This window comes from Adiantum capillus-veneris, chromosome 21 (assembly GCF_014529385.1).
Source record: "Adiantum capillus-veneris isolate H3 chromosome 21, ASM1452938v2, whole genome shotgun sequence".
NCBI classification, from domain to species: Eukaryota; Viridiplantae; Streptophyta; class Polypodiopsida; order Polypodiales; family Pteridaceae; genus Adiantum; species Adiantum capillus-veneris.
This window is the reverse complement of record NC_140951.1, coordinates 9276095-9299085: the sequence shown is the minus strand read 5'-3', so window position 1 is coordinate 9299085 and position 22991 is coordinate 9276095. Positions and strand designations below refer to the sequence as shown.

Here is a 22991-nt window from a genome sequence, read left to right as displayed (position 1 = left end):
CCCCCACTCTTAGTACCCCCCCACTGTAACTTATTCCCCCCCCCCCCTACGGGCATCAGATAAAACCCTCGCACTCTCTCCCCCCATTTTCCTTACATACCCCCTTCCCTAATATCACTCTCCCCCCGATTTACCCTCCCTGGCCAGGCAAAGATTCAGAAAAGAAAACCCCAACCCCTCTCTCGTGCTCCCTCGGTGTGAGCCGCGTGAGAACCCCCCCCCCCCCCCCCCCCCCCCCCCCCCCCCCTCACTCTTACACTCACCCGAATCACCCCTCACCCATTACCTTCTACCCTCATCACCCCCCCCCCCCCCCCCCCCCCCCCTCTTTGGCCCGCCAATATTCCCTCCCCCGACCCCTCCTCCCTCTTCCCCACCCGCTTGCCTCACCCTCCTTCGGCTCATTCACACCCCCCTCGGCCTCATTCCCCCCCTCTTTGGCCCGCGGATATATTCCCTTACACCCCCCCCTCATTGACTTAGTTTCCCTTCGTCCTCAAGCTCCCATGCAAGACAACACCCCCCCCCCCTCTCCCTCTCACCCACACACCTCCCATACCCCGCCACACACTCCCCCCCCCCTCACTCTCCCTCACACACTCTCTCTATCTCTTATCCCCTCACCCCTCTCCCCTCCCCCTCTCCCTCATTCTCCCTCTCACGCCAGCGTTCAATTCACTCTCTCTCTATCTCTCTCTCTCTCTCTCTCTCTCTCTCTCTCTCTCTCTCTCTCTCTCTCTCATCCGGATGCCGCAGGCCAACGTAAAGCTCTCTCTCTCTCTCTCTCTCTCTCTCTCTCTCTCTCTCTCTCTCTCTCTCTCTCTCTCTCTCTCTCTCTCTCTCTCTCTCTCTCTCTCTCTCTCTCTCTCTCTCTCTCTCCCTCCCATGCGGGTAGCGTTGCGATCCCACACAACACACACACTCACCCACACACACACACACACACACCCCACAACACCACCCCCTCTCCCCTCTCTCTCCCCAAGCGCTGGGCGCCTTATTCGATACACACACACACACACACACACACCCTCGCGAGCATCAGCAAATAAGCCAACACAACACACACACACACACACACACATACACACGCACACTCACCCACCCACACACACACACACCCCCTTTTCAACCCCCCCCCCCTCCCTTTCCTCCTTGCGTAGAAGAAGCAAGCCGCCGGCCATCCGCAGAAAAATAAAATAAAATATATATATATATACATTATATACATATATAGCTCCCCTTCCCACGCACGTTTTCACACACACATGCCTATACAAAACACACACACACCCGCCTCATGCACAAATACATACACACACGCATATATGCACCGCACCGCAATATGAAGGAAAAGGCTACGACATCAACAAACGAAAGAAGAAGGATCCAAAGCACGCGCCGCCAACAACAAAAACAGAAAATGCGCTGAAGGCATGCCCCGGCCGACTCCGAAAAGAAGTACGCTCGACACCGACGCACCGGAAACACGCCATTCGCTGGCAACCCACAACCACGATGCCATCCCAGTAATTTTTAGGTTATTTTACCATTATCTTCAGTTTTTCACCCAAGCCATTGTAAATTTCCATTTTTGTAAATATCCTCTCTCTAGGTGATGGTGACAAAGGCCCACATAGAGATTCCCATCTTTTAATAACCTTCCCCAAAACAAAGCAAGGGTCAACCACACCGGGCCCACCACTTGCTTTGTCTCCCCGATTAAGATTACCCTAACCACACTGGGATTACCATAATCCAAGCAGCCAACACCTATCAATTGGCACTGAGAGGTCACTATTGGGGTGGAGGGGGGCAACTTATGTGGAACCAAGCATTGGGTAGAGTGTAGTAGGAGGGATTGACACTATCACCATCACGGGGAGGGGGTCTTGTGTGTTGGGTTTGCCTTGGAAATTGCACCATGCGAAGGGAACCACACCCATCTCTCGACTCCAATGGTCGATGCACACACGTATGCATGCTCTTGGCAATGAGTATTCATAGTCATTGAGTCGCCCTAGAGAATGCACCAAGTAGGTTGCACTATCTCCTTCCCCTACCTCTCTACCACCACGGTATGCCACCTTGTAAATATTGCAGAAATAACTCACCCTCACACCCCCGAGGTTGTTTTCATCAATTGCGAGTGTTCTCTCTCTCTCTCTCTCTCTCTCTCTCTCTCTCTCTCTCTCTCTCTCTCTCTCTCTCTCTCTCTCTCTCTCTCTCTCTCTCTCTTCCTCTCTCTCGGTGTGTAGGCTTGCGGTGTTCATATCATCGTGGGCTTTGCGTCCTAGCCACTCAAAGCTAGGTGGTGCCCCCTGTTCTCTTTACTGTGGCAGGCTCGAGGCGAGCCATTCGGCCCCCAGCGTTTTAGAGGTTGTCTGGGTTCGGGGTCCGCTTTGCGTCCGTCAATGTGTAAACTTATGTCCAGCCTTGCTTGGCTCACAAAGACTAGGTTGCAAAGCAGCTTGATCCATCTTATCCATACAGTCTTTTGGTAGAGGTAATGCCACTAGTTTCACTTTCTTTGCCACAGACTTGTACTTGGTCTCTACTCGTACATCAACACCTTGAGTATTTTTAAAATCCTCAATGACTTTGTACATTTCTATTGAGCATACTTTCACAACCTCACTTTCCATATGCAAATTGCAGTCCACTAAACACTCCAAGTCTTGCATAGTATCCACAAACGAACACTCATCAAACACACTTGCATTGCATTTACCATCTTCTAGCAAACCATTCATCTTAAACCCTCTATGTACACTATTTACATGTTGTAGTTCACCCTGCTTTAAGTTCTCACACTTTGTAAAAGCAGTAAATCCATACTCTGCTAATCCTACAAAACTTGTAGAAAATGTTTCTTTTGCATATGCATCATGCAATAACTTTTCTCTTCTTGTACCACTGCAATCCCTCTACAATGGTACATGGTCAAAACCCCCATATCCCTGTAGTCTTTGAATTCTTTGTTTGTCTTTGGCAAGGGTTGCTATCTAAGACTTTCATGGTTCCTTTCATGGTCCACACAAACAGTAAGGAATTGTACTGCACGCTTCCCATCTTTGCTCCTTATCCTAGCATAAGCTGAACCATCGTCCATTACCTTGGTTTCTATGCGAGTAGCAGTGATGTATGGCTGCCCAATGACAAGAGGGTATGTAGACATCTCCTGTACAAAGAAACTCTAGTCATCTTTCACATCCCCTTTAGTCACCTTTACATTTGTACAAGCTCCCTTGATGAGTTGTTTGCTGCACGAATCATCCATCCATTATTTATATCAATAATCCATTTTCCTTTTTGATAAAGACTCTTTGACCTGAGGTTAATTTTTGACCCAAAATGTGTCAAAGCAATGTACTCTTCAAGTAATAACTCTTGTGAGTGGTCTCAAATTCATCTTCATCATCCAAGAAGCAGACATGTTTTAGTCCTCCCTAGACTTGTAGCATCCAGTAATAGTTTGATCACCTTGCTCACCATAGACATGTACTCCTTTTGCATTTAAAGTCTCTTCTTCACCCTGTACATGGATAGATTCAGTAAGATACTGCCACTTCCTCTTTATGATATCAATTATTCTTCATAAAAATCCCTCTTTTCTATTCCAAGAACCTCACCCAAGGTAAATTCCACCTTACTATTCAAAATCCTCTCTTCCAAAACCTTTTTGAGATTAATTTCTACCTCTATATCAGATTGGAGTTTGTAGGCTGGACCCTTTGCTTTGGATTTCATTGCTTCCTTCTTCTTTTCTTTAGAGGCTTCTTGCATAGGCACTTTGGGGACAGTCATTTGTTGCGGGGAAGGTGTTCTAGGAGGCACTGTGTCATTTTTGCCTCCACTCCTCATCACCCGTTTTGAAGGACCTTCATCCCCATTCTCACACCTATGTTTCTCATTGACAATGGCCTTATTGGCTTGACATTTGGCAATGTATGCATGCACTGACAAAGAGTCGACAGGCTCATTCCAACCTGGTTCAAGCCGAATGTAGTCTCCAACTTCATGAAAACCTATGTAGTCATTTTACCCCTCTTAGCAAATTCTATAGCGCATGGCGATAGCTCTCCAATACCATTAGATGCTTCTTCTCCAACCTTGACTCCTTTTTGCTTTATAGGCTACACCTTCAACCCATAGGGGGCTACCTCAACCATTGAGATGGCATGGCTAGTAGCCATGTCCTCAACTAGCTTCTTCATCCCGCCTTTTCCAATGTTCGTCCCCAAGATCTTACCTGTTTCATTTAAGTAAACGTTTTCCATCTTTAAAGAAAACAAACTCCTTTGTCAAAGCGTCTTTAAAGCTTTCACAATCCCTCCTTGCATGCTCAGTACTATCACACCATATACAACTATTGACAAAGCCTTCTCTAGTTTGAGGTTGTTGTCATATAGATTGACCCAATGGTTGCCCCTTTTCTTCTAGCCTAGTAAGCTACACCTCACCCCCTTTAACTGTCGCCCCTTCTCCTTTTTTAGTTTCTTATCAAAATCCTTACAAATTTGTTTGCTTTCCTTTTAGCATTGATGGCCATTCACATGGTCAAATCGCATGAACTTCATCATGCAAGTTTAGGCGATTGGAGAAAAACCTTCCCTTCACATCCAAATATCCAAAAAAAAAAATTGTGCTTTTCACAATGCACCACTTTGACTTACATATCTTCCAAAGCGTAACCAAGCACATAATTTTCAAAGCATCATTAAGCAATATCTCTCATTGCCATGTTGGCCATATCCCACTATTAATGTACTCTAAGTAACGCGTTGGAGAGGGGGAAAGGGGAGCACACCCAACACACAACACAATGTCTCACTATAGCCCAAGGTATACATAGCGCCCCAATCCACTAGAGTTTACCTCCAAAACTCAATACTATTCGGAAGCAAACCACCGCCTGCACACAACCATATGCATACACGCTTTTTAGTGCATCAAATAGACCCAATCATTACACTCTGCCCAATTCACAGCCTTCCACATGCACACAGCCTATTTCTATCTCTCTTTGCATGACAAACCTCGGGGGGGAAAACACGCCGACACACGCTCAAAAACACATGCACACAAGTAGAGAAGAGAAAGGGGAAGGGGGAATGATGACAAGAGACAATAATGATGGCTTCCTTGCATATACACAACCATGTATAACCAATTCCCTCTCGGCACGACCCTCGGAAAAAACTTCAACAGGCCCAAAAGCCTAATGGAAAAAAGGCCCAAGAGCAAAAAACAAAATGGCAAAAAGCCCTATGGCCAATAAGCGCTTAAAAACTCATGTTTACATCCTTTTATAGGGGTGGCTAAAAGACCCAAAAAAGAAAAAAAAAAGGGAGCTTTCCAGCTCGTGCACTCAACTTTGAGCTCGTTTTAGAACTCTCCTTGCATTGCATACATTTGGTTCACTTCTTTTTTGGAAACACTTGCATGGGACACTTCCCTTTGTCTAGCTGCTTGAAACCGCCCTCTTGCTCTTTGAATTTGCCCCTTGGCATACAGCCCCCCTCTCACATGCCTTCTTCGCCCCAACCTTGGGACCTGCTCCTTGGATGGCCTTTGACCTCTCTCTCTCTCTCTCTCTCTCTCTCTCTCTCTCTCTCTCTCTCTCTCTCTCTCTCTCTCTCTCTCTCTCTCTGTACCACTTGACACGAGACTGCCCCCTTACCCTACCGCTAGCGATATTGGGGGGGGGGGGGGGGGCTCTAGGCTCACTTGCCTTCAAAAAAGGGGGATGCCAATGCGGGACCAATGGCTTACTAAACTGCCATGTCACCATGTGCACCTAGCCATAGTGAACCACTGGCCGTCGGCTACTGCCAGTGCACCACCGCGCATACCCAACACAGTGTCGCCGGAGGGCCGCCATATCCAAGCTCAAGCGGAGAGCTCCCTCATGCCTTCACATTATCAAATGGGGTGCCCACTACGGGTCTTATACCCCTCACTTTCAGCTACCCCATGCCATGTGGTGCCCTCTTGAGAGCCCACTTTGAACTCTTAAGAAGAACATTTAAACCCCCCCTTGAGTGCCTCTTTTAACCTGCTATAGAAGCTCCCTACTCACATGTCTAATAGCCAATTCGTGAAGCCCAGCAACAAAATCACATGATTGGCTCCGAACTCCTTTGACCTTGCCGCGCTTCAAGATTTTCCAAGACCCGAAACTAAGGCCGCAAAAACATTAAACTTTATCTGCAACCAATCTTGAGCAACCGCCCCACATCTTCCAACTGCTATAACTTTTTGCTCCGGGCTCCATTTGACAAGGGGTCATATTTTGTTAGCTCCATACACCACATGGCACCTTCTCAAAATTTGTCCAGGCCTAAACAATGCCAGATGGCATGACTCCCCATGTGGTCAAGTGGGCACCAACAAGTGGGCACCAACCCAGGCCCCGACAAAACTTCAATTGGCCATGACTTGCAATCCATAGCTCTGATCTGCAATCCAAAAAGATGAGCATGCTCCAAAAACATAAGGGCCCATACACTCACATCTACTTGGGCCAACTGTCCCCAATTGCCCTGCCGGCTGGCGAGGATTTGCAACGCATTGCACTTTCAAACTCAAGTATCTTGGCCCTCTAGCTCTGCTTGATGAGCCATCTGGACCTACTCCTTCAGCACCTCAAGCTCTACATTTCTAGACCCAAATATTTCACCTTAAACCTCCTTCATCTTCTTCTGAAATTAGCCCCTTGTGGAGCCTTTCTTGGCCTATAAACCGCATCATCCATACATATTCATTGCTACCTGTCTGCCCATGATATTCATAGATGCTCTAGCCCTTTTCCATGCACATCTTCTAGCCTGGACATACCTGCCCATGCCATCTTCTATGGTCAACCAACTTTGGATGCACCATCATTGCCCACCCCCTAGTTGAACATTCATGCTCAACCAAAAAAGATCTTTATTCCACTTCTAACTGCAAAACCTAGCACACACTATAAGAAAACCAAAACCATATTTACACAGTCTTATTGCAGCCTACTACCAAACCTTCAAGTGTCTTGCCCCACCCCCTGCATCACATAGCTCCGACCTAGATCAAATACCTACCATTGGTGTTGTCCACCCATTTGTAACATCACCCCGTAGTGTTGTACCCCAACACATAGACCATCATGTGCATAGACGACTGCCTTCAGCACTCCATGTATGCGTCTACAAACTGTCTACTCCATACCAAGGAGCACCAAGCATATCACCATCTAAGAAACATGTACCTGACACCAAGCTCAAACACATGTTTTACCCTCCCTCCCATCCATGTAAAGTGATATCTTCTTCCAAAAAATCCTATACCTGCTCAACGTCCATTGCATAGCCGCTTTGATCACCATCCCCTTCAACCACCACTCATAAACCACCTTGGAAATCTTGGACACCGTCTTGGAATCCACATCACCCGCCATAGAGTGCCCTTGCTACATAGGAAGCACCTCCATCTTTGGCTCCATATTGTCCTCCTCACCTACCATGCACTCAATTCTAGCATCATTGAGCTCCTCCTCTTCTACTAACCCTTCAAGGTCAATCAACACCACTGATTTTCGGCTTCCATCATCTGCTCTTCAAGCATTTGCTCTTCCGATGCATCATACTCCACCAAGGAAGAGAGACACTTATCCTCTATTGCATCATCCTCCTCTTCCTCCATTGGCATGGCTGCTCTATCTCTCCTGAAAAAACTTTACCTGTTGCACCACCGTGGCACACTCCATCGTCACTTTTACCAACATGGCCACTAGCATGAAACCACACATCACCTTTACCTACATAGCATCACCTGTAGGCCTAGACCACTCCACTTGGAATTCATCATGGATCTCGGCTTGATTTGTTTCCTGCTCTTCTTGAACATTGGCTACTGCCAGACCATCAAACACATAATAAGGTAGCTTTACCTTTACCAGCTCAGGTTTGCTAGACACCATCTCCTTGCCATAGGATGTGGACTCATCCGCTCTATCCTCCTCGCGTGTATCCTAGCAAATCGCACTTGTATCTTCATCATCATCGGCATCATATAGCGACTCAGTATCTGCATCTTTATCCGCTTGCTACTCCACCAATGCTTGATCATCTTCATGGCTTTGCACACTTTCTTCATTGGCTTCTGAACTCTTGGTATCTGCAACCTAATTTCATTCAGCTACCTTTTCATGCAAACTTTCCAGAAGAACAGGCTTTACCTCTTTAATCCACACCAGAACCTCAACATCTGCTACCGCTTTTTCATCTTGGTTCGCTTCAACATGGAGCTTCTTGTCATTGACAAGCTCGTCCACCCTCATCACATGCACATCACAAACTAGAAATCTCCAAGGAACATAACCAACCATAGGCCTTCAAACAATCTGAACCGCCTTTGGTCAGAGACCAAAGAACACTCTGCAACCACCACAACAGGCACATAATCTACAGGCTTCAACACTCCCAAATCCAGCTTTTGCTTTATCTTTCTGCTCTTCACCTTGGCCAAATAGATCTTGTCTTCATACGTATCCGCACCGTCTTCCACCTTTTCTCCAATCCTTGGATGCAAGCACTCTAACAACTTTGACAGCTTCAAATATTGATTGCTTTTTACCCCAGTAGCAAGATCTAATTGCTTCCAGCATGATTCAAACTGCTCAATGAAAATAGAAAAAACCTTACTCACATCCTCGCGTACCGCCTTCAACTTTGCACCAGCTTCCTCTGCAGTAATCACCTCTTGAAACCGCTTCAATAATTGACTTTGCAGCTCCCGCCATGATCTTTGAACTCTGCTCTTTAAACCATCAAACCACATATTGGCTCACACTCGCATCAATAGAGGCACTCTCTGCAGCTTTTTCACATCCGTCAACATATGCATCGACAATAGCCATAACTCAAAATCTACTAACCAATCCTCGGGATCTTCAATGCCCGTAAATATGGGGCCAAAACCTGGCTCCATCATTTTTTCCAGCTTCAAACTCGACCACCAAACATTTTGACCATCAGCCAACCGCTTTGTCGGCTACCAAACATCATTTTAAACCTCAAATCGGAGCATCAGATAGATCCTCAGTGGGGGCACCAGAAGATGGAGATGGGGAAAGGGGAACACACCCAACACACAACACAATGCCTCACTATATCCTAAGGTATACACAACACCCCAATCCACTAGAGTTCACCTTCAAAACTCAACACTATCTGCAAGAAAACCATTGCTTGCACACGACCATACACACACACACTTTGAAGTACACCAAGCATACCCAATCATTCCGCTCTGTCCAATTCATAGTCCTCCACATGCACACAGCCTCTCTCTATCTCTCTTTGCACGACAAACCTTGAGGGGACACACACACCATCACACGCTCGGAAACACAAGCACACAAGCAAAGAAGAGAAGGGGGAATGATGCCAAGAGACAACAATGATGGCTTTCTTGCATATACACAACCATGTACAACCAATTCCCTGCCAGCACAACCCTCGGAAAAAAACTTCAACAGGCCCAAAAGCCTAATGGAAAAAAGGCCCAAGAGCAAAAATCATACTGGCAAAAAAGCCCTATGGCCAAAAAGCGCTTAAAAATTCATGTTTACATTCTTTTATAGGGGTGGCTAAAAGACCCAAAAAAGGAAAAAAATGGGAGCTTTCCAGCTCGTGCACTCAACTTTGAGCTCATTTTAGAACTCTCCTTGCATTGCATACATTTGGTTCACTTCTTTTTTGGAAACACTTGCATGGGACACCTCCCTTTGTCCAGCTGCTTGAAAAGGCCCTCTTGCTCTTTGAATTTGCCCCTTGGCATACGACCCCCCTCTCACATGCCTTCTTGGTCCTCACCTTGGGACCTGCTCCTTGGATGGCCTTTGACCCACTCTCTCTCTCTCTCTCTCTCTCTCTCTCTCTCTCTCTCTCTCTCTCTCTCTCTCTCTCTCTCTCTCTCTCTCTCTCTCTCTCTCTCTCTCTCTCTCTCTCTACCAGTTGATGCGGGACTGCCCCATTACCCTACCACTAGCTATATCGCGCGGGGGGGACCAGGGGGGGGGGGGGGTGTGCTTGCTTGCCTTCAAAAAAAACGGGCACCGCATGGGACCACGGCTTACCAAACTGCCACATCACCGTGTGCACCTGGCCACAATGAACCAAATGAACATAGCATTTAGTTAGCTTGGCATGAACAATACTTTTGCAAGAGAGAGAGTTTAGAGAACATGACAAGAGTTAAGGGCTGGATTTATGTGAAGTCGGGTCCCCCTCCAATAGGCATTTGTATAACACTTTCTGCCATCAAGATTGTTACAAAACAATTTGTGTTCCTTGTGACCTAGGTGATCGAATGAAGATGGAAATCTTTATGCATCACTAGCATAACATAAACTTTGTGGAAAGCATTAACTATCCCAAGCCTCATTCCCAAGACCTCAAACACCTTCGAAGGTGGAGAGAGATAGCACGGTAGGGAAGAGGAAGAAGAAACACTTCATAGGAGAAAGAACTAATTCATCACTCTTCTTGCTAGCATACATAATAGCATAGTAATGAAGATGGAGAAGATGGCAAGCTAAAAGCATTGCAGCATGGCTCTTGGTTAGATTTGCATTCCATAGCCAAGAGTGTTGGTGTAGGCTCTCAACCACTCTACTTGCTTGAAGAAGGAGAGGGAGCTCTTTCACTTCCCACTTCACACAATGTGGGTAGGAGAGTATACCCCTTAAGCATGCCCCCTACATGCTTTAGTCGACCCCCCTTGTAGCTAATGCTTGAAGCTCATTGGACCCCTCAAGCCTAGCCAATCACAAGCAAGACTCATACCAAGAAATCATACTAGTCTTGACACGTGTCCCCCTTTCCCCTTTGAGAGAGAGGACTTGATAAATGCAAAAACAATTAATCAAATGTACCAATTTATCATTGGACCCCTTAGATGGCCAACCAATGGGCTTTAGGCACACCATGAGGGAAACATGAGGAGGAACTTGACAAGTGTCCCTTTTTCTTGCCTTGTGTGGGTGTGTATGTGTGTTCTCTCTCATCCCCCTTCTTGTAGGGCTCCCCCCCTCCTTGCAGGGATTCATGATTGACTTTTTGGCACACCTTACCTCAAGCGCCTTGGTTAGAAAGCATGACAAAGCACCTCAATCTTGGGTGGTGTTCCCACAAGCACCTCAAGCTCCCTAGTCGGCAAGCACAACAAGCACCTCAAGCACCTTAGTCAGCAAGCACATCAAGCACCTTAGTCAGCAAGCACCTCAAGCACCTCAAGCACCTTAGTCATCAAGCACGACAAGCACCTTAATCTTGGTCCGGCCGGGTTCCCACCTCAAGCACATCCCTAGCTTATCTAAGGTCAAAGGTAGTTAGCCTTGCTTTGTGATAGACCATCTCTCATTTGGGCCCCTTAACCATTGGCCCGTGTTGAGATAGATCTATAAGCACATGTCTATATCATAACCCTTGTTCCTGTTTATTCTCCCAAATTAAATGATCACTTTAATATGAGAAAAATCATTTGGGTTGGTTAGATATTAGATTTTATGACACAACCTCTCTCTTGAAATCATAGTCGTTCTTGACTATGAGGTAGAAGAGATAAATCCTTCGTCATTAGTCAATCTTGCTTAGCGGGTAGAGGATCCCTTTTTACCCTACGACATCTTTCCAAGATGGATGACTAATCCATTTGGTGCTTGGGAGACATAGCTGCCAAAGCATGTCTACTCTTTAGTCCATTTCATTCTCCCAAAGTAGAGTGACAGATTCTACTTGGTGTTTAAGAGACGTCGTCATCACAAACATGACTCTAAGCATGCATACTATTTAAATTTGTGCACAATGAAAAAGAGAACTAGTCTTATAATAAAAAAACTTGGGTCATTTAAAAGAAATTTTTACATTTGCTTACTCTAATGTAGCATTGTAAGCATTGACAAGGTTCATAATGTCCTTAAGTTGTATTCCTTGCATCCATCTAGCATCTTCAAAAGGATAATTTTTGAGCTCAATAAGATACCATCTAATAATCTTACCATGTCGTAGTACCTTGTCTTCATGCCAAAGGATAGCTTTGGGTTGTAGCACTTGTTCTTGGTCTTCAATTTCGAGAGGATCTTCAATGATTGGTTCATTTGGTGGCTCTCCTTTGTAGGGCTTAAGTAGGCTCACATGAAAAGCATCGTGTATGAGACAATGGTTGGGTAGATGAGTTGGTAAGCCATCTCATTGATGGGCTTCAAGATTTTGAAAGGACCATAGTATCTTTTTGCTAGCTTAGCATACTAATTTTGATGGCTTGTAGTATTTATGTCCGTTGTTTGCCTCAATTGAGCCTTAGTAAACTTAAGTAAGACCCAACTATTTTCTTTGAACATAAAGGCCCTTCTGTGCTTGCGAGCAGCAGCTTTTTTCCTTTTTTGAGAGATGGATATAGCCTCCTTAATCTTTTAAAATGATTCTTGTAGGTCATGGCTATAACAATGGAAGCGAAGATTTTCCCATGTAATTTAAGTAGTGGGGGACTTTTAGGTCTTCCCTCAATTATTTTTCAAAAGATGCTTTTTTGGTAGAAGTATGTACAATATTATTGTAGGCGTACTCTACAAGAGGACATACTTTTCCCATTGTGAGTGTTGATCTACTTCTATAACATCAGTGTTTAGTAGATTGATTATCATAAGATTGGATATCTCACTTTGGCCATCCGTTTGTGGGTGATAGGCTGAAGAGAAATTCAATCTTGTTCCTAGATTTTCAAAGAGAATTTTCAAGAAATTACTGGTCATTCTAAGATCTTTGTCTGACATGATGGATGTTGGTAATCCATGGTGTTAGAAAATATGTGATATGAAGAGAGTTTCTATTTGTTGTGCCTTAATAGTCTTTTTGACAGGAATAAAGTATGCTTGCTTGCTAAACCTGTCAACTATTGTCCATATTCCCGTATTTCCCATGGATAGACTTGGGTAATCTGAAGATAAAATCCATGGATATACTCTCCCATGGTGAATTTGGGATATGCAACGGCTGGAGTAATCCAGGTTGCTTCCCTCTATCATACTTGGTCTTTTGGCATACTACACATTTTGAAACATACTCTTGTAAGTCCACTTTCATGGTAGGCCAATAGAAGTACGTCTCTACTCCTTGAAGAGTAGTTTGAATGCCTCTATGCCCCGCATAGGGAGGATCATGGGATTCATACAAAAATTTCTCACGAAAGGAATGGATAACACATAGCCTATTGTTGTGGAGAAGATAACCATCCTACAAGGTGAATGGTTGGTGTTTCTTCCCCAAAGCAAGGGCTGACATTATGTCACTAAAGTCAAGGTCAGTAGCGTACTCATCTATCCTAGAAGATAGATCATTGTGAGTAGCTATAGACACCGCATTAACTTTTGGTCATTGTGAAAGTGCATCGGCCACTTGATTGTGCTTACCAGAAATGTGAGCAATATGGAAATTAAATTGCAAAAGAAAATTTTCCCACCTCATTTGTTTGTCAGGAAGTTTGGTTTGCGTCATGAAGTACTTGAGACTTTGGTGGTCTGTTCTTAGAATGAATGGAGTCCCCAATAAGTTGTGATTCCATGTGTCTAGGGCATGTAGAACAACTAAGAGCTCTTTCTCATAAATTTCCAAGACTCGTTCATCTATATTGAGCCTTCGACTCTCATATGCTATGGCATGCCCTTCTTAAAGCAAAAATGCTGCAAGGAAATCACCACAAGCATCACATTGGACCTCAAATTGTTTTGAGAGATCGGGAAGCATGAGGACTAGTTGGGAGTTAAGCTTCTCTTTGAGCTTGTCAAAAGAATTTTTCTCCTTAGTAATCCATAAATACTTAACGCTCTTCTAAGTGAAGTCATGTAATGGTCCTGCTATTTGAAAAAAATTTCTATGAAGCTTCTATAGTATGCACAGATACCAATAAAGCTTCTTAGCTCATGTAGATTCCTTGAATTAGTCCATGCTTTTACTACCTATAACTTTGATGGATCCATACAAATACCATCTTGAGAGATAATATGACCTAGGTATTGAATCTCTTGAAGGAAAAATTTTCTTTTCTTTTGGTTGAGAAAAAGTTTGTTCGCCCTCAATTCTTGAAAAATCACTTGGAGATGTTGCTTATGTTCCTCCAAAGACTTGGAGTAGATGCTGATATCATCAAAGAACACTCTATAGAATTTTCATTAGGGTCTAAACATTTTCTCCATTAGACGATTGAACATGGTTGGTGCATTATTCAAGCCAAAAGGCACGACTAGATATTCATAAAGGCCAAATGTTGTGCGAAACACGGTCTTTAGGATATCTTCACCCACTATACTTATTTGATGATAGCCACTTTTAAGGTCAATCCTACTGTAGTAGGTAGGGCCTTGTAGCTTATCAAATAGATCTTCTACCCAAGGCACAAGAAATCTATTTTTGATAGTGATATGGTTTAGAGCTCTATAGTCCACACACATTCGGTATGTATCATATTTCTTTTGGACTAAAAGGATTGGAGAACAAAAGTGAGAGGAGCTAGGTCTCACCATCCCTTTGTCTACCACTTCCTATACTTGCCTCATAATCTCCTCTTGTTGAGCTTGGGAAACTTGATAAGGAGGGATGCTAGGCGGTGAGCTGCTTGGGAGGAGCTCAATGCGATGGTCATCATCCCCTCATTTTGGAGTTAAGTCCATAGGGATATCATTGATGAACACATCTTGCAATCCTTTTAGAAAATTAGACAAGTCTAACTCTTTCTGATTCCTACCATTTACATTTGATGAAACATTAGGATCTTTTAGGGACTCTTTGACAAAAATCATGTACGCAAAAACTCAGCTCTTTATTGATTGATTAAAAGCAGGAGGATTTACAAGTGGTATAGTACGACCACACTCACTAAAATCTATATACATGTTCTTTTCCCTGTAGGTGAAGTAGATTCTCCTTTCAGAGAACTTCATGTTGGCAGCCTTGCGATCAAACCAACCATGCCACCCCTAGAGTAGCATCCTCAAGTTGGAGACACTACAAGAGGTTGTGTGCTCTTGTGACACTTATAGTGACGGAAATACACTGGGTTTTTAAAACCCCCGGAGTCGCTAAAACCGTTGCTATTAGCGTCGATACGAGAACGTCACTATAGTGGTCTCTATAGCAGTCTCAATAAGCATGGCTATAGGCGTCTCTATATAGCGACGCCTATAGCGACGTCTATAGCGACGCTACAGGGCCATAGATAGCGACACCTATAGCGACACTGTAGAGCCTAATATAGCGATGCCCGAGATTAAAAGAAATTGGTGGCAGGGCATTCACCCATCAACCATATTGAATGTTTCATTTGTCTATTTACCGTTGAAAAAAAGTGCAAAGGTAAATATAGACCCAAAATAGTCACCCACAAGACAATATAATAATTAACTCCATCATCCATAGTACGTTGTCGTGCTGTGACACGTACATAGTGGGAATGCATGCTACAAGATCTATCTTGTAACTTTTTAGATACATAATTATCTTTCCTATAATGTACATATGCATATTTAAGTATAATAATAAGCCTTCTATCTCATCCTATTATTTTTCTCAAGGGTAACCTATCCTTACTTTACCATCAGAAAATACTATGGGAAAATCTCAATAGCTCTACCTCTTTAACTTGGGTCAAAAAACATTGATTCTTTATTTCTACTATCTCATTATCATCTCACACCCTAGCTAGATCCTATATCTAGGGTAAATTCCAATATATATATATTCTATGTATTTTTTATACTTTTCTTATATTTCTTTTTAAATAGCTACTAGGAGGGAATCAAATCCTAGTGGGACACTAGGTGGCATGATTTCAAAGATACACTTATTTTAATGCATTATTGCAAGCATTATTACAAAACTTTGTCAAGGAGTGATGTCATTCTTTCATATGGCATGAGGTGTCCTTTGGAATTAAATGAAAGTCTAGGCTAAGGGGACCACGGGAAGAATTTTGCTGCCAGAAATGGACCCTATTTCGATGAATTTTTTACACAAGGTTCCAATCTGAATTGGAAAATGATTTTCAAATAAAACTCGTAGCTAATGAGCTGAAGTTTCTGCCCATATTTTTACTTTTTTATTTGAAGCCACGGTTGAGGAGATATGATCAAAATATTGGACCCCAGTCTGTCCACATAATGCAGAGACAGCTCATTTCCAACTTTCCCAATTCCTATTCACACTGGCTCCTCTCTTCTTGTGTAAACCCTTGGGGGTTCCCTTTACCTATAAAAGGGGACCTCTTCTTCCTTGAAAAGGAACTCAAGCATTCAAGCCATTGATGAGAGGAATTCTTGAGGGAGTGAGTAGTAATGCCTAATTGTACTTAGCCATTAACATAAGCCCAAGCCTACACTTTCTCCTAGAGGAAGACTAGCCATTCTTGTACACTATCCTTGGAAGATCAACTCTAATCAAAGAAAGTGTTGTACTTGGCGTATCAATCAACATTGAATTCTCCCCTTTTCTTCTCTCTCCATCAATAATGGTGCCAAAGGGTTTGTCAAGTAAGATGTGTTCTACATTGATGTTTTCTTGATTTCTTGTTGTTTTCTTTTTCATCTCTAATCCAACATATATATATATATATATATCTAATATTATCTCCTTAACCAAATCTATCTCTCTCACTCTTAGTAATTCATCCTCTCTATAAATTTTAGGTTCTCTTTGCTACAGGTACATCTCTCCCCGCAGTATCCTTATTGCCTACGGGCAAGAATAGGGCTTGGAAGGGAAACTTCTCATCTCTTCACTTCTCTCATATCTACATTTCTCACATACTATCCTAGATGAATAACCCACATGATGATCATTTCTATCGCTTTCACTCTGTACGATCCATTAGAATTAACGTATGGATTAGCCAAAAAATACACTTTCAACAACGTATAGTTTTTCTCTTTGGCCCAAAAAGGCTTAATGAAATACTTCTATCACCGGATCCCATCATACTACCTCTCATAGACTATAACTTTTCTTTTGACGTAAGCGTAGTTATCTTGCTATAAACCAAGAGGATTTGTACACACAATTAATCCCAATCACTAGACAAAATATATATATTATGGTAAGCACAAAACTACAATTCCAAAGAACAATTCGTAGCCTATTTGGTCAGTCAAGATTGAATGCCATTAACTCATCTATTAACCCTTTCATATTACCCATGATACGATATGACCATAGCCTTGATGTTTTCATTTTCGTATTGTTTTGACATTCTCTTTTGTGTTCTTTCTTTGTGTGTGTGAGTGCAAGAGAGAAAGAGTGAGTCTTCTTTGATTTCACTTCTTTCCAAACCCTAGTCTTCATGGCATCTATGGTTTAACTCCTTCATATAGTTTTTGTTGAGTTCTCTCACAAACTCTCACAGCCATAAGCCCGATGCTTTCCTGGCAAGACCACAAATTTCTCGACATATTTTTGGTGAACCCGACGCGAATCTACTAGGGTGAGAGTTTGTCGGTAACCATGGGTGATCATGTTGAGCAACAAGGTATGCATTTTGACCCAGCAACAATGCAAATGTTTCAAGCATTTCTAATGTTCATGCAACAACAACATGCTATTGAAAGAAGGGAGATTTCAGCAACGAAGGCCATACAAGTGGTCGTCAACATAATGGATCAGTTCAATGGCAAAGATGTAACCAAGTACTTATGCGAGTATGTGAAGGAGATGGAGCTGCATCGCGTGTCAGAAGGTGAGATGATTCAAAGCTTTGAGCTAGTTGTTGCTCTAGAAATTAGGGAGCATGTTAGGGCAATTAAAGATGGGCATGGGAGAAATTGGGAAGAACTCAAAGTAGCTTTAAAGGAGGAATATTTCATGGAGGACTCGGAGAGAGTGACCAAAAGGGCATTCTTAAAATGGGTAGTCAAGACAATGTAAGGACTATCAATAACAGAGCTACTTAGGGAATTTGAGCGGCGCTATGCACAACTCTCTAGGACAAAAAGGGCCACACTAGATGCAGAGAAGACAGATCTTTTCTTACAAGCTGCAGGCAAAGAGTTTCAAGAAAATTTGGAGCTTCTTCTTGAAGATAAAGATGTTGAGCAAGGACTAAAGACCGATTGGAATGAGGTTGAAGGTGCTGTCTCACTGCTTGCCAAACGACAAAGAAGAAGGGACAAGATGGTAGTAAACACTACAAGTCCTTCCACCTCAACTTATGATAAAATGGTAAAGCCTACTTTTATCGCTCCTAAATTTGATGAGTCCATGCTAGATGAGCTTGTGAAGGGAATGCGTGACTTGAAGGTGAAGTTTGCAAAGTTTGAAGAAAAAGGCCAACCATCAGGGCCACTTCCTAGGCAAAGACAACATTCCAAAGAAGGGTTTGTTAATAGATGTATTTGGTGTGATAGTACAGACCATGTAAGAAGGGATTGTGATGATTTTAGTGATGCTTTGTGAAAAGATTTTTTCTTTTTTAAGGATGGTAAAATCCACTTAAGAGAGACAGAGCTACCCTTGAGAACTAACTTTGGGAAGGGGGGAATGCAAACCTTAGTTGAAGATATGGAAACCAAGCATTCCACCTCTTCAGTTGAGGCAGCTACTTATGGAGTAAAAATTGAACATTTTTGTGATGAAGAGGTGAGTGACCATCATGGTCAAATTTGGCCAAATGTCATGCAATTAGCTAAAAAGGGAAAGCTTACAAAAGAGATTCTACATAAAGCAGGTGATTGCATACGTCTAGAAACAGGATGGAATGATCCAGTGGACTCATTGTCAGTGCATGCCTACATTACAAAATGCCAACAAAATGAGGCAATTGTAGAAGAGAAGCGCAGACGTGAGAATGTTGATGAAGGACCATCAAAAAGAGCTTCTAGAAGTGGGGGAAGAAGTGACTCAATGCCTTCTCAAACACCCTCAACACAAGGAGCATCTCCACCTGAAGTACTCATGGAGGATTCTACAACAGGAAAGAAGAAAGAGCCTACGAAAGGTAAGACAAAAGGCCCAACTTATAAACTACAATCTGATATTGAGATTGCTACAGATTTAAAGAAAGTCTTGGAGGAAAGGATCTTGAACAGCAAGATTGAGTTTACTCTAGGAGAAGTTCTTGGCATTGCAAAGCGTGAATTCCATGAGGAGATCATTGACATCATCAAGAGGAAGAGGCAAACCCTTGCTGAAGTTTCTCGTCCACAGGTTGAAGGGAAAACCTCAAAGACACAAGGGATGCAACTGAAAAATAAGGAGAATGATGGAGCTGTGGTAGGATGCTACCAATCTAGTGGGAGAGTGAAGCAAGTGCATTTCTCAAATGATGATGAAGAAGTTGAAGATATTCCTAGGAGTTACTATTCACGAAGTCATTGGGCAACGGCTACTACAGAAACTTTGGTCAAGGTAGGTGATCTTGAAGAGCCATTTGTTGCCTTGATTGACCATGGTTCGGAAATAAACATAATGTCAAAGAGTCTCTACAACAAGTGCAAATGGCCGATGGACACAGATCATGGCTGGATGGTAAAAGTGGCAAACAATTCATCCGGTGAATTGTATGCAGCATGTCCAGGTGTGAAGGTAACAATAGGTGCTGTAAAGATTGACCAAAACTTCTTTGTACAGGATACATCTTCATATCATCTCATCCTTGGACAGCCCTACATTGTGGGAGTTTGAATGGAAACAAAGGTAATGGATGATGGTTCAACATATGCTAGGATACGTAGCAAAGATGGTAAACGAGCTGTCCAATTTCTCACAGTTTGTGTGAACCATGAATTTCTTTTTTTGGTGGCAAGGCATTGAATGCCCTGCCACCCATCAACCATATTGAATGTTTCATTTGTCTATTTACCTTTGAAAAAAAGTGCAAAGGTAAATATAGACCAAAAATAGTCACCCACAAGACAAAATAATCATTAACTCCATCATCCATAGTACATTGTCGTGCTGTGACATGTACATAGTGGAAACGCATGCTACAAGATCTATCTTGTAACTTTTTAGATACATAATTATCTTTTCTATAATGTACATATGCATATTTAAGTATAATAATAAGCCTTCTATCTCATCCTATTATTTTTCTCAAGGGTAACCTATCCTTACTTTACCATCAGAAAATACTATGGGAAAAGCTCAATAGCTCCGCCTCTTTAACTTGGGTCAAAAAGCATTGATTCTTTATTTCTACTATCTCATTATCATCTCACACCCTAGCTAGATCCTATATCTAGGGTAAACTCCAATATATATATATTCTATGTATTTTTTATACTTTTCTTATATTTCTTTTTAAATAGCTACTAGGAGGGAATCAAATCCTAGTGAGACACTAGGTGGCATGATTTCAAAGATACACTTATTTTAATGCATTATTGCAAGCATGATTACAAAACTTTGTCAAAGAGCAATGTCATGCTTTCATATGGCATGAGGTGTCCTTTGGAATTACATGAAAGTCTAGGCTAAGGGGACCACGGGAAGACTTTTGCTGCCAGAAATGGACCCAATTTTGATGAATTTTTTACACAAGGTTCCAATCTGAATTCGAAAATGATTTTAAAATGAAAATCGTAGCTAATGAGATGAAGTTTCTGTCCATATTTTTACTTTTTTATTTGAAGCCACGGTTGAGGAGATATGATCAAAATACTGGACCCCATTCTGTCCACATCATGCAGCGACAGCTCATTTCCAACTTTTCCAATTGCTATTCACACTGGCTCGTCTCTTCTTGTGTAAATCCTTGGGGGTTCCCTTCACCTATAAAAGGGGACCTCTTCTTCCTTGAAAAGGAACTCAAGCATTCAAGCCATTGATGAGAGGAATTCTTGAGGGAGTGAGTAGTAATGCCTAATTGTACTTAGCCATTAACATAAGCCCAAGCCTACACTTTCTCCTAGAGGAAGACTAGCCATTCTTGTATGCTATCCTTGGAAGATCAACTCTAATCAAAGAAGGTGTTGTACTTGGCGTATCAATCAACATTGAATTCTCCTCTCTTCTTCTCTCTCCATCAATAATGGTGCCAAAGGGTTTGTCAAGTAAGATGTGTTCTACATTGATGTTTTCTTGATTTCTTGTTGTTTTCTTTTTCATCTCTAATCCAACATATATATATATATATCTAATATTATCTCCTTAACCAAATCTATCTCTCTTACTCTTAGTAATTCATCCTCTCTACAAATTTTAGGTTCTCTTTGCTACAGGTACATCTCTCCCCGCAGTATCCTTATTGCCTACGGGCAAGAATAGGGCTTGGAAGGGAAACTTCTCATCTCTTCACTTCTCTCATATCTACATTTGTCACATACTATCCTAGATGAATAACCCACATGATGATCATTTCTATCGCTTTCACTTTGTACGATCTATTAGAATTAACGTATGGATTAGCCGAAAAATACAATTTCAACAACGTATAGTGTTTCTGTTTGGCCCAGAAAGGCTTAATGAAATACTTCTATCACCAGATCCCATCATACTACCTCTCATAGACTATAACTTTTCTTTTGACGTAAGCGTAGTTATCTTGCTATGAACCAAGAGGATTTGTACACACAATTAATCCCAATCACTAGACAAAATATATATATTATGGTAAGCACAAAACTACAATTCCAAAGAACAATTCATAGCCTATTTGGTCAGTCAATATTGAATGCCATTAACTCATCTATTAACCCTTTCATATTACCCATGATACGATATGACCATAGCCTTGATGTTTTCATTTTCGTATTGTTTTGACATTCTCTTTTGTGTTCTTTCTTTGTGTGTGTGAGTGCAAGAGAGAAAGAGTGAGTCTTCTTTGATTGCACTTCTTTCCAAACCCTAGTCTTCATGGCATCTATGGTTTAACTTCTTCATATAGTTTTTGTTGAGTTCTCTCACAAACTCTCACAGCCATAAGCCCGGTGCTTTCTTGGCAAGACCGCAAATTTCTCGACAACGTATTGTTTGCAAAATAAAGATACAAAAATGAAAAGCGTGAATTGATGGAAGTAAATAAATGACAATTGTACACAGCAGCAAAATCACTTTATTGTTAATCATTGTAAATGTAATAGTTACAAACCATTGTCATTATTTAAAAAATATACATGGTTTTCAAAAATACATAGTTACATGGTCTCATGATACATAAGCTATGAAAAAAAGAAACTAATGCTATCTAGCTATGGCTAAACTCACATCATCTAATCAGACGTCTCATCGCGTCCAAGCGACGTATCTGTCGGATTCTACAAAAAAAAACAATAAGATAGCTTTTTGTAAGTATAAACATATAGCGAGCGACGTTTATAAAGCAATACAATAAATAGAAAAGAATAAACCCTATTACTAACCATGCCGCCGTGAGAACTCAGGATGCCTATAAGGGCGTTTGAGCCCTTCCTCCCTGCGTACTCACGCTTGTACGGTGTGGGATCACGTCCGGTAAACGACCACTGTCAAAACATACAAAGAATCCATTATGTTAGAATTTCAAATCCCATAAACCCTAAACTATCGAGCATAGATGCGAAAACACTTACAAAATCGGCCTCAAATGATGCCCACCTGCCGCTCCCCAAGTGGTGCGAGCTCCCTACCTCTGCTCGCGCTTTGGCTGCCTCCTTTTGCTGCTTCCACTTGTCGGGATTCTCGCATGCTTCTTTCTTCGCATGCTTCCAATCTTCTTTGGCCAGTCAATCTGGTCTATTCCATCCATGCTTGATTGCTTTTTGCACTTCGGAACGCTTATGCTTGCACTATTCGCACATTCGAACCTTCATCACATCTTCATTGAAGCGGCCATCCCGTGTTGGAACGCGAAACTTGTCATGAAGCATGCTGATAACTCTGTCTTTTGATTCATTCGGTAATTCACTCCAGATGTTTAGTATCTAGTGTCTAAAAACCTGAGAGCAAAGACCGTGCATGCGCAAAATCACCTTCTTGTCGTCATCATCC

General features: G+C 42.4%; 1 pseudogene; it reads right to left on the bottom strand.

Annotated features, from left to right (window-relative positions):
* Positions 1-22234: 22234 nt before the first annotated feature.
* LOC147430519 (uncharacterized) lies at positions 22235-22749 on the bottom strand (annotated as a pseudogene).
* Between the last annotated feature and the right edge of the window lie 242 nt (positions 22750-22991).